The 11,636-nt window shown below is 43.0% G+C and overlaps 1 long non-coding RNA gene across 4 annotated transcripts; it reads right to left on the reverse strand.

Moving 5' to 3' along the window:
* Nucleotides 1-4,899: 4,899 nt before the first annotated feature.
* On the reverse strand, nt 4,900-9,177 carry LOC136551512 (uncharacterized). 4 transcript variants are annotated; one of them, XR_010782588.1, is made up of 4 exons: nt 8,989-9,164; nt 8,718-8,885; nt 7,757-7,819; nt 4,900-7,639 (listed from the first exon to the last, which is right to left on the reverse strand). It is a non-coding gene; the product is annotated as an uncharacterized lncRNA (long non-coding RNA). The 4 variants fall into 4 exon arrangements; XR_010782587.1 differs by having other exon boundaries at nt 4,901-6,284; nt 6,383-7,819; nt 8,989-9,177; XR_010782586.1 differs by having other exon boundaries at nt 4,901-6,292; nt 6,383-7,819; nt 8,989-9,177.
* Between the last annotated feature and the right edge of the window lie 2,459 nt (nt 9,178-11,636).

The following is an 11,636-nucleotide window of genomic DNA, read 5'->3' on the forward strand; positions in this document are numbered from 1 at the left end:
CATATATTGTTTCTAGTTATAAAAGTAATTATAAGCATGTTAACCAATTTAATATTTAGCTATATATGAAAAATCATGTGACATGATAAACACTATTACTAACGCGTAGATCTTGACGCTATGAATCTAACGCAACTTGAATGGAATAAAACGGATCTAAGACGCAGAAGATATGATTTAAACAAGATTTCTTTTAGTCGAATATTAGATTAAATCTAATCACGAATTTTAAAAGTTAAAAACATATTGAACAGTAGTATGAACATGTAGATTATGAAATTATGAACCTAACATAATTTGAACGGATCAAATCGGTGTTAGAACGAAGAAACGGTGGGGATCCATTGTTGATTATATGTGGTGTATTTCTATAGTATTGTTGGATTTATTTTTCTATAAGAAAACGGCCATAATGTGAGGGTGACGTGATGATGACATCATCAAGCTAGGAAGAGCAAAGCTGGGCACCTATGACGGAAGCAGCAGCAAGCAACGATCGGACACGTACATTCCTCGGCTTGCTCATCGGCGCTAGCATGAGAAGCTGGACACGGGATGGTTGGCAAACAGAAAGCTACGGATACCGACGATGCTCAAAAAGACTACACGTAAAGGAAAACCAGAGAGAGCGGAACATGCAGAGAGTCTCACCGGTGACGGAAAAACAGCCACGGCAGTCGACGGTGCTTCAGGCCATTAGGAACGGACTTCTCGGTCGTGCTTGGCCCTGTTGTCTTGCCGGTCAGGAAGCGGCGGGTGGAATCCGAGACCATGCAAGATGAGCTTGTGGCGACGGCGCTGATATTGCCAAGATCACGAGGACGACAGGATTGTTGATGAGGATGAGATTCAAAATAGGACGAGAAGAGGAACGAGGAATTTAACGGTGTGCTCACCTTCATCATTCGGCTATGGGCGAACAACCATGACGATGAATCGACAAACGTGGAAGGGGTTGGCTGGGCTGAGCAGCGCGGCGGCGGCAACGGCGACGGCGACGGCAATGGCGACGGCGAGAGAAAGAGGAGAAAAATATAATTTACTACACGAGGGATTTCCCAAACTAGGGGCTCCCCTTATGGTAGTTTTGGTGTGCTTTGTCCAAGGGGTTGGTTGATATATATAGGAAGAAAAACTCCCCACATCCACGTCAACTAGCAATATGGTACTAATTGATGTTGCACCCTCCACCTTTACTAATAGGCCTAATTAATTATTAAAGCCCATTAGTAAATAAAGATATGGGCCTTTGGGCATGAGGAAATCTGAGATATTTTATTATTTTCGGAATTAATTAATTTCATGAATAAAATAATTCTAGAAAAGTCCAAAATTGAATTTGAAGCCACGAAAAATACTCCGAAGGCTCCGAAAATTCAGAGAAAATTCTCAGAGATATTTTAGAACAAGACGAACCCAAATAAAGTATTTGGAGCTCATGAAAAGATATTTTAGAGCATTTAAAAATTAGATTATGCTCACAAACAAGTGGGAACAAGTTCCGGAAAAAGCCAACGAAATTCCTGAGGTATCCATGGAGATAGGTTGATGAATAGTGAGTAGGAAGGAGTGATTTGGATTTCATGGAAAATATTTTAGGATACTTCTCAAGCAAATATTAAGTCGGAAAATAAGGAATTTGATCGGTGAAAAAGACTAAGAATTGCTGGAGAAAGAAGATCGACTTACTAAACGCATTTTAAAAATCTTTTCTCACAACATGAAATAAATCAACAACCAAGCATCACATCAAGCAATAGCTCATCAAATTGATTTGGAAAAGCTTGAAAATTCACATTTTTCCTGTAACTAAATTTACGCTAGTTCAAACTAAGATTGGTAAATTTTATCCAAATATCAAAACATTTATTTTAATTAGTGTTTTCTATGCACAACCTAAAATTAGAAATTTTGGGGTGTGACATGAGTGTTGTCTTGTCCAGGTTGAGAGAGCATAAATTGTATGCAAAATTTAGCAAGTGTGAATTCTGGTTGAGGAAAGTACCTTTCCTAGGTCATAGATTATCTGAAAATAGAATCTCTGTAGACCCATCTAAGGTGTAAGAGGTCATGGACTGCAAGGCCTTGACTTCGGTTCATGAAGTTCAAAGCTTTTTAGGGCTGGCAGGCTACTATCGTCGTTTCATTCCCTATTTTTCCAAGATCGCTAAAGATGAAAGGTTTAATTGGACCCCAGAGTGTGAGGTTGCTTTTCACACTCTACAGACTCTGCTGACAACAGCTCCTATGTTGGCACAACCCGATATAGAAAAACCCTTTGATGTGTTTTGTGATGCCTCAGGGACCGATCTTGGTTGTGTGCTAATGCAGGAGGGCCGAGTTATTGCATATGCTTCTCAGCAGCTGAGAAAGCATGAAGTCAACTATCCTACCCATGATTTAGAGCTTGCAGTAGTTGTTCATACATTGAAGATATGGGGACATTACTTGTTGGGAAACATATGTCACATATACACTGACCACAAAAGTCTCAAGTATATTTTCACTCAATCAGAGTTGAACATGAGATAGCGTAGATGGTTAGAACTAATTAAGGACTACAATTTGGAAGTGCACTATTATCCAGGAAAAGCCAATGTTGTAGTAGATGCATTTAGTCAGAAATCTCATTGTAATGCCTTAGAAGCATTGTTGGAGGATGGGTTTAATCTATTGCATCTTGCTGTGTTACACAACATCACTGTCAGTTGCTCACTCGAAAGCAAGATCATCGAACTTCAGAAGACAGATGTAGGTGTGTTTCACATCAAGAGAAAGATGATGTAATAGGAAACCAATCATTTTAGGTTGGATAAAAAAGGTATGTTATGGTTTAAGGACTGACTAGTGGTCCCGAAGGGCCGTGAACTTAGAAATCAAATCTTAGATGAAGCTCATTTATCCAAGTTATTTATCCATCCGGGTAGTAGCAAGATGTATCAAGATTTGAAAACCCATTTTTGATGGACCAAGATGAAGAAAGAAATTACCGCCTATGTGGCTAGATGTGATACTTGCAGTAGGGTCAAAGCGAATCATCTAAAACCTGCCAGATTGCTCCAACCTTTGTCTATTCTAGGATGGAAATGTGAGGAGATCTGCATGGATTTTATTGTTGGACTACCAACTACACAGAAATGTTTTGACTCGATATGGGTAATTGTAGACCGTTTGACCAAGTCTACACATTTTATTCCCATCAGGACCAGTTATTGACCACATCAATATGTAGAGTTGTACGTCACTCATATAGTAAGTTTACATGGTGTACCAAGAACCATTGTGTTAGAAAGAGGATCTTAGTTTACTGCTCGTTTCTAAGAGCACTTGCACAAGGAGTTAGGCACCAACTTAGTCTGAAGTTCTGCTTATCTCCATCAAACCTCTGGACAAACTAAGCGAGTGAATAAGATCATAGAAGACATGTTGAAAGCATGTGTTATATCTTCTAAAGGTTCATGGGAAAAATGGCTACCTCTAGCTAAATTTTCCTATAACAATAGTTATCAAGAGAGCATCAAGATGGCTCCTTTTACAGCCTTGTCGGAAATGTATAACTCCCTTGCACTAGGTTGAGCCTGGGGAAAGGAGGTACTATGGCATTGATTTTGTCAAAGAAGCTGAAGAGCAAGTGCGTATTGTCCAACAACATATTGAAGCCGCTCAGTCTAGGCAAAAGAGCTATGCTGACAAGAGAAGATGGCCACTAACCTTTGAAGTGGTAGATTATGTATACTTAAATGTTTCGCCCATGAAGGGTGTGCAAAGGTTTGGTGTAAAGAAGCTTACACCCAGGTACGTAGGACCACATCAGATTATTGAACAGAAGGGAAAGGCAGCCTACAAGTTGCAACTTCCCCCAGAGATGTTTGCGATTTTCAATGTTTTCCATGTTTCTCAGCTAAGAAAATGTCTTCACATACCTGACGAAGCCATTGAACCCACCAATATCAAGCTCCAATCTGACTTGATTTATGAAGAGAAACCAATACGAGTTTTGAAAGAAATGGAAAGAGTAACCTAGAGCAAGGTAATCAAGTTCTACAAAGTGGTGTGGAATAACCATAGTGAATAAGATGCTACATAGAAACGAGACGATTACCTATGGGAAGTTTACCCCGCCTTTTATGAAGAATGATAGGTCATTCAAATCTCGGGACGAGATTTCTATAAGGGGGAGGGGATGTAACACCCTAGTGTTAAGCATGCATTTGGTACTTGCATCTCCTTAGCATAAGCATCATCCAAGCATTCATGAGCAGAGCATATGAAGTTTCATTTCATTCACCTTATCTATATCACATGTGATGTTGATCATATACATGCATATGCTGGTGATCATGTGACCACTACAAGAGATGGTTGTGAGGTCACAAAAACTCCTTAGACAGGTCTAGGATGTTAAATAGAACAATGTTTGTATTCATGACATGGACCAATTTTGCTTCTATGTCCTAGTTTACTAAAAATTTCCATTTTCATGATGCTACTTTTACTAGAGTTGAACTATTGTCTAGATTATTTGCATGACATGGCACCCTTAATAAAAGTTGTAGTTCTTGGCATGGGTAACAAATTTTATTTAAGGTCATGAGCTAATTCAGTGCCTCAGATAGTCAAATAGGGCCCAAAAGAAGATATAATATGTTGTTTGGGGACTTAAAATTTTTTCCAAGTGTAAAAGTTGTTTTCGGTTTCAAAGTACCTCAATTTGGAGCTCTGTAGTTTGAAAACCATAGCGATTTCGGCAATGCTTCTTAAAGCAAAGTTGGAGATCTCATGTAGCCCAAAAATTTCTATTAATGAAGTTTTTGCTAAATCGCCATGGATTAGGAGTACTAATTACCTAAAGTTGCTCTGTCAGTCGGTTTCATTAGGACTAAACCGGCGCCGCGCGCGTGTCGTGGCCGATTAGTCACAGGTTGTAGCCACTGTGTGGAGGTTGTACGCCGGTGTTGGGCCCGCGTGTCAGGCCAGGGTGAGGGATAGGGAGCACGACGCCTCTGCTCTCTCTCATTTTGCTCTCGCTCACGCTCTATTCTCTCTCACCTGCCTAAAGCAAAGCTGACCACCGCGCCATCACCATCGAGCTCTGCTGCACATGCATGCCACCACCACCGCGCCACCATCCAATCCATCACATGCACATTTTCATCGTGACTCGCTCTATGTCGACAGAATATCATCGGTAGTCCTCCGAGGGGTATCCCACGAAGGTAGATTGATTGGCAAAGGTGCGTGTAATTCAGAACAAGAAGGCAACTGAGACATAATAGTTAGATAGGTTTGGACCGTCAGCACGACATAATACCCTACTCCTGTGCTCTATTGGTTTGTATTGGCTATCGTATGATATTGCATGTATGGATGTGGTATGGGCATGCCGACTAGGGGACCCCTGCCCCTCCTTATATACTCTGAAGGGGTAGGGTTAAAAGTAAAGAATCCTAGTCGGTTACATGGCAAGTATTAGATTACAATATCTGTAGTATTCGATCAAATCTTCTAGATATCTTGTAGTGTACGTCGAGCAGTGCCGTACGCCGCAAGTCTTGAATCTTGTGGGCTGGACCGTCCTTGACCGTGCGGCCCATGTCCCTGCCATGGGTACCTAGGGTTATACCCCCATAGTTAGTCCCCGACTGCCTTGTATCATTTGGGCAGCACCATCTTGAACAAGTCTGACTAATTTGATGCGAAGCCGACCAGTTTAACTGGTGATCTGAGTAGTGGAAGTCAAAGCCGACTAGTTGAACTGGTGACCTAGTAGGGTGAAAATCAAAACCGACCATTTTAACTAGTGACCTAGGTAGTGAAAGTCAATGCCAACCACTGGTTAGAAGACCTCGAACTAAGCCAAGTAAGGCTTGCTAGAAGGATGTAGGGGATCAAGATAAAATTTGAAAATGCTTTCCCTTAGGAGAAGTGTAGCCACTTAGACTTTGTCAATAAGAAGAGTAAATCAAGAAATAAGCACTACATTCACCGCTAGGTGAAGTATAACCACTTAGTCCCTGAGCCTGCTAGAAGATACAAAAAATCTTGTAGCAGGGTCAAAGAAAATAAATCTAAAAGCTTGCCAATGTCATCTGTCATGTGCGTATCAAGACCCAGATGTGCTACCTAGGATCAGCACCCTGATCCGAATAGCATGGAGGAAGTTGATAGCACACTGATGAGACATAGCAAGATCTGACCACCAAGGAAGTCCCCAGCTTAGCTGGTGACTCTTGCATGAAAAATCCGAACACCAAGGAGTCCCTAGTGTAGCTGGTGAGCCCCCCCTGCATAGCTGACGATGAAACCCATGCGATGAGCAGTCCATCCAACTGGTCAGCGACGAAATGAATGCCAAGCTAGAGTGATTGCCGAGCAGTCTGACCAGTTGGTTGGCGGTGAAGTCCGTCCGATAGGTGGTCTGACCACCTAGACAATGATCATCTTGTCTAGTCCCTGAGCGTAAGCTCATTGACCGAACCGTGCCCCTGCGAAGCAATTGTGTAGAATGGATAGTACATGATGTAAAAATAAAATATATGAACTCCAGAGAAGAATCAACAATGGTGATGAAATAGCATATGCAGCTAGGCGATCAGTTGGCATGAACACATAGTGTTATTTTGAAGATGTCTTTATATTTAATATAAACCGTTCGACCAATTAGTGTGTAGCTGAGTATCCAACCCTAGGTAGCCTCTTAACCATAATGTTCGTGTGCGTGTAGGAAGAGCAGGGCATTGCTAAGGAGCCACTACTGACCACCCTAACGCAGAGGGTAGACGATCATGCACGTGTAAGGAGAAGCCAGAGTCAGGGCCGTCTCTGGAAACATCCAAGCATCAACATGACTGTTCGGGGATTTGCCTTGGGCTTAGTTGTATGTCATCTTTAAGATGGTATACATGAAAGAAAATTATTTGGAGAAAAAAATGGAGAAAACAGCTTAGAGAAACATCATGACGATATATGAAGATTGGAGAATACTTAGAAGAATATTAAAGCGTGACTTAGCTTTAGACAGAACATCTAGTCAGCATCGACGAAATTGTCCGGCTCTCGAGCTTTCTAGCTTGTCATCATGGCGACGGTTGCGGCTGTCATGGTGCCATTCTTCGCGGCGATCATCATTGCGACACGGTAGGTGATCAAAGTAAGTAGTTCGAGCGGTTTGCTTAGCGGCTCGAATGGTTCGTTTAGCAGCTCGGAGGCGGTTCTAAGATCGGATCTGCTGTTGCAAGCTTTGGTGCGGTCAACGCAGAATCGATCTGCACCGGCTTGAAGATCTCTCCGTCTCTGTCAGCATTGATGACCCAAGAGATCGATCTAACTATAAAGATTTGGTCAGGCTCTAGAGAGGACGAAGAGCTTAAAAAGTATACCATCATCGACAGTCCTTCAAAGGGTATCCCATGAAGATAGATTGATCGGTAGAGGTGCATGTAATCAACAACACGAAGGCAATAGAGACACAAGAGTTAGACAGGTTCGGGCCATCAGCACGACGTAATACCCTACTCCTGTGCTCTGTTGGTTTGTACTGACTATCATATGATATTGCGTGTGTGTGATCAGATGTGGGATTGGGCATGCCGACTACTCTATGGACAGCATAGTCCAATTTTAGTAACTATGTCATCCCCTGAAATGATAAAAAAACATGAGCAAACAATCCAGTTGTGGCCAAAATACAACAAGGTCAATACTAGATGCAATTTCTTCAATCACAGGCTCACAATGGACAGGCTTAGGTGTTTACCGGGGCCAACAGGACTCCAAGAGCTGTTCAAAGGATCACTTGGGTCACCCTTTGTCCTTCAACCTGAAAAAAGAAAAGCAAAAAAGTCAAAATAAAGTATAAAGTAGTCAAAGAAAATGTAGAAATAGGACTGATTAGCATAAAAATATAACCAGGAAATTTGACTTTAATTGATTTCAATGCTAAAAGAATATGACTGTATTAATATGGTGAAACCTACATGTTAACTGAGCGTCATAAAGCTGTATGACTTCATCAATTTACAGTGTATCCCATCATTTTTTATCAACAGTACTTACTGACTACTGTGGCCATCGAAGTCTGGTAGTCCGTAAACGATAAAATTCTGAAGTAAATTTCGAAGTCTAACATGTACTGGAGAACCTGCTGATGAATCAATTCAACTGAAAGTGCTAATTTAACTACCGAAACTCAAATGATGCACTGATACTCCGAGTACACAAGAAACCAAATGTCACGTTAACAAGCTCCGCTTATGTTAATGATTGATGAGTGAACAAGCAGTCATTTAATTTTTGTACAGAGGTGCTAGTAGTAGGAATTCAAATGTCAAAGGAATAGGAGCTAGGAGTTATTCAAATTATTTATATTGTGAACAAGAACACTGCAAAAGATGCTGCTGCTGTTGTTGGTGATAAGAGTGGCAGGCCATCACTATTATGCATCTGTGCATGGATACACACATGACATTTCACTGGAAAATGTAACATGCCTACATCATTGATGACCATTAACATAACTAGATGCTACTGCACACAAATCTTCAGTCCATGTGTCATTGTCCAGGCATCAGTTCATTATTAGTCAATAAATTTAAGGCCTACCCAAGACATTAACATAACTACATATACACGGATCGCATAGAACATATCACCAGATCAGAAATTCTGAGCTAGCGCAAGAAATCAAATGATTACTAGATCGAGGAGGGGGGACTTACCATAGATCAGCGACAGGTGGGCGTCGGCTGTTCGGTGGGCACTGGATAGGCAGCTGACAGGGCGGAGGCGTTCTTGCGCCACGCATGGCCATTCGCACTTGTCGTTGCTGGCGGAGGGGCGCCTTGTCGTTGCTGGAGGCAGGCTACGGCTGCTGCGCTGTACCAGAACTGAGACAACGTATCCCTCAGCACCATAGATAGTAGAAGGGAACCCGGGAGGCAATCAGGCAATCTAACCCTAAATCCCCAAAACAACGTATCCCTAACTCACCACAGCAGTGCATGTCCGATCCGTAAGCTGCGGCAGGCGGAGGGGCACGGTGACGAGGAAGAGGAGGCCAGCGTGGGACTAGAGGAGAAAGGAGATGGACTGGAGGAGGGCGACCCAGGCGACGGATCTGGGATCGTGTGTTTGGACGGGGAGGGAGAGAGAGAGCTGGTCTACATGTGGAGCTGGGGCGACGCAATAGATAAGGTTTGGAATTTTTTTTACGAGCGTAGAAATTTGCTAAATTTTTTCTTACGTCTGAGTTTATGTGTAGTCATACGAGAGACAGACCGCGGGAGTTAAAATTTTTGGCACTGTATAGAGAATTTGGAATCTCTGAATTTTTTTAAAATTTTAAGTAGATGTTAAAAATTAAACATAATCTATTATTTTCTTTATTTCTAGATTCAGAGTTTTTTCATGCATTTATTTATACATATATGTAGAAGCATAATAAAAATATGTATCTAAAAAATCTAAAATGTCTTACAATTTGGGATAGAGCAAGTACTACATAATCAACATATACGTGGTCACAAAGGAATTTCAATAATTTTTGTAGTCTAAATTAATTTTGATAATGCTCCTATTTATAATGCTCCTATTAACACATATGTGGTTACAAAGGAGTTTTTTTGATGCCTGACTCGCTCACTCCCACACCCAGTCCCTCGCTTCCTCCTCTCTTCCACGCTTGCGCCCCGCGCCTACCTCAACACGTGTGGCCATGGCTACCACCCTGGCCAGCGGCGGCGCGCTCCCCCACCCTGACGTCCTCCTACCCCACTCCAGCGGCCTCCTCCCCTACCCTGGTGGCGCCCCTCCCCCTACCTCAGCATTCTCACCCACCACGGCGGCGCCCTTCCCCCTCATCCTGGCGTCCTCACCCACTGAAAGCGCCCAACGCTCGTGGATCCGGTGGCCCTCTCCTCCACCCTAGCAAGATCCATGGAACACGAGCGAGATCCATTGAGGTGGACCAACTATGTTGCAAGGGAGTGGACGGCTCTACCCCACCCTGGCACGACGCCCCGCACGCCCGACGGTCCCTCTCTCACCCTGGTGACCGAGCCCCTGCCCCTCCTTATATACTCTGTAGTGATAGGGTTACAAGGAAAGTATCCTAGTCAGTTACATGGCAAGTATTAGATTACAATATCGGTAGTATCCGATCAAATCTTCTAGATGTCTTGCAGTGTATGTCAAGTAGTGTCGTGCGCCGCAAGTCTCGAATCTTGTGGGCTAGACCGTCCTTGCCATGCAGCCCATGTCCCTTACCGTGGGTACCTAGAGTTATACCCCCACACTCTTCTTCCCTGAGCCACTAGCACAACCATTCAACCAAGGTAAGGCTACATTGCGAGCTCGCCGTCGCCGCCATGGCCATGGTGCACCGCCGTGAGCAAGCTCGCCCATGGCCAGCCACCACCATAGCATCTCTGACCTCTCTCCCCTTATCTAGTTATTGTCATAGGGTCTAGTTGCTAAGGCCATAGCTAGCTTAACTTATACCACCACCGTCACGTGGGAACGCGCAACATCATCGTGCGCATCTACAATGGTTGCAAGCATGAGCTCACCGTTGCTGACTTCACCAGCCACCCTTAGCCCACTCTGGTGCCCATTACCGAGTCATCTACAGTGTTAGCACCTTGCCCAAAGATAGAGACCTACCTTCAACCGCTGTCTCATCAGAACGATGACACCACCGTCGTGCTCTATGTGTCGTCGCACCACCATGCACATGGCCATAGCATACCGTCGCTTCATCATGCCCTAGACCTAACCCTAGAGCTCCGCTAGGACTCCCTAATGTTGTAGCGTTGCTCACCTAGCCATGTCATTGCCAGAGACAATGATCCCGCCACTGAGCATCTCTGCCGTGCCGCCATTGCCGCCAGCGAGGTAGCTCTGGTGAGCCGCTGAGCCAACCAAGGGCACCAGTCAATGTGGGATGTTGAGTAGGTCACGATGGTGAAGACACTACCACCAGGTGAGCTCGCCATCACCGAGCTCCATCCGGTCAGCGTTGTCCTCTGCTCCTGTCTCGCTGATGCATGGGCCTGTTAACCCATGGGGCCCAGCTGTTAGTAAGGGTTTTGAATTTTTCTTTATTTATTTTTCTAGATTTTGTTGCAAACTTCAAAATTCCATAACTGGAGCTAGGAATGTCTAAATTGAGTGAACCAAATTTTGTTGGATTCATCATGAAGTGTACTATGTTATAAAATATATGAAATGTACACTTTTCACTAGGCTAGACTATTTTTGCTAAACTAAGCCTATGTAGCTTGTTATTTTTGTAGAGGTGGCTATACTTGTCCAAATGCCATGGAATTTGTACAGTAGACTATTGAGTTCATGTGTAAGCTACTGTAACTTTCTTAGAATTTATTGTGCAATGAAAATAATTATCCTTTATAGCACCCTATTATATAAGGAAATTAATAAAGAGGTATAAATAAGTTAATTGGGCTTAACCAAGATGTTTTCTATGGTGCTTGTGATGCATATGATCTGTTGAATTTAGTAGTTGTGCTTAAAATTAGTTGGTTATAGGCAGCTAGTTAATTATTGCTTTATAACTCAACTGGAGGGCTGCATGTGTAGTTTCTGTTGTGGTGACAATCTCGTGATGAGAATGATATTTT

The sequence above is a fragment of the Miscanthus floridulus genome, chromosome 4 (assembly GCF_019320115.1).
Source record: "Miscanthus floridulus cultivar M001 chromosome 4, ASM1932011v1, whole genome shotgun sequence".
Classification (NCBI taxonomy): domain Eukaryota; kingdom Viridiplantae; phylum Streptophyta; class Magnoliopsida; order Poales; family Poaceae; genus Miscanthus; species Miscanthus floridulus.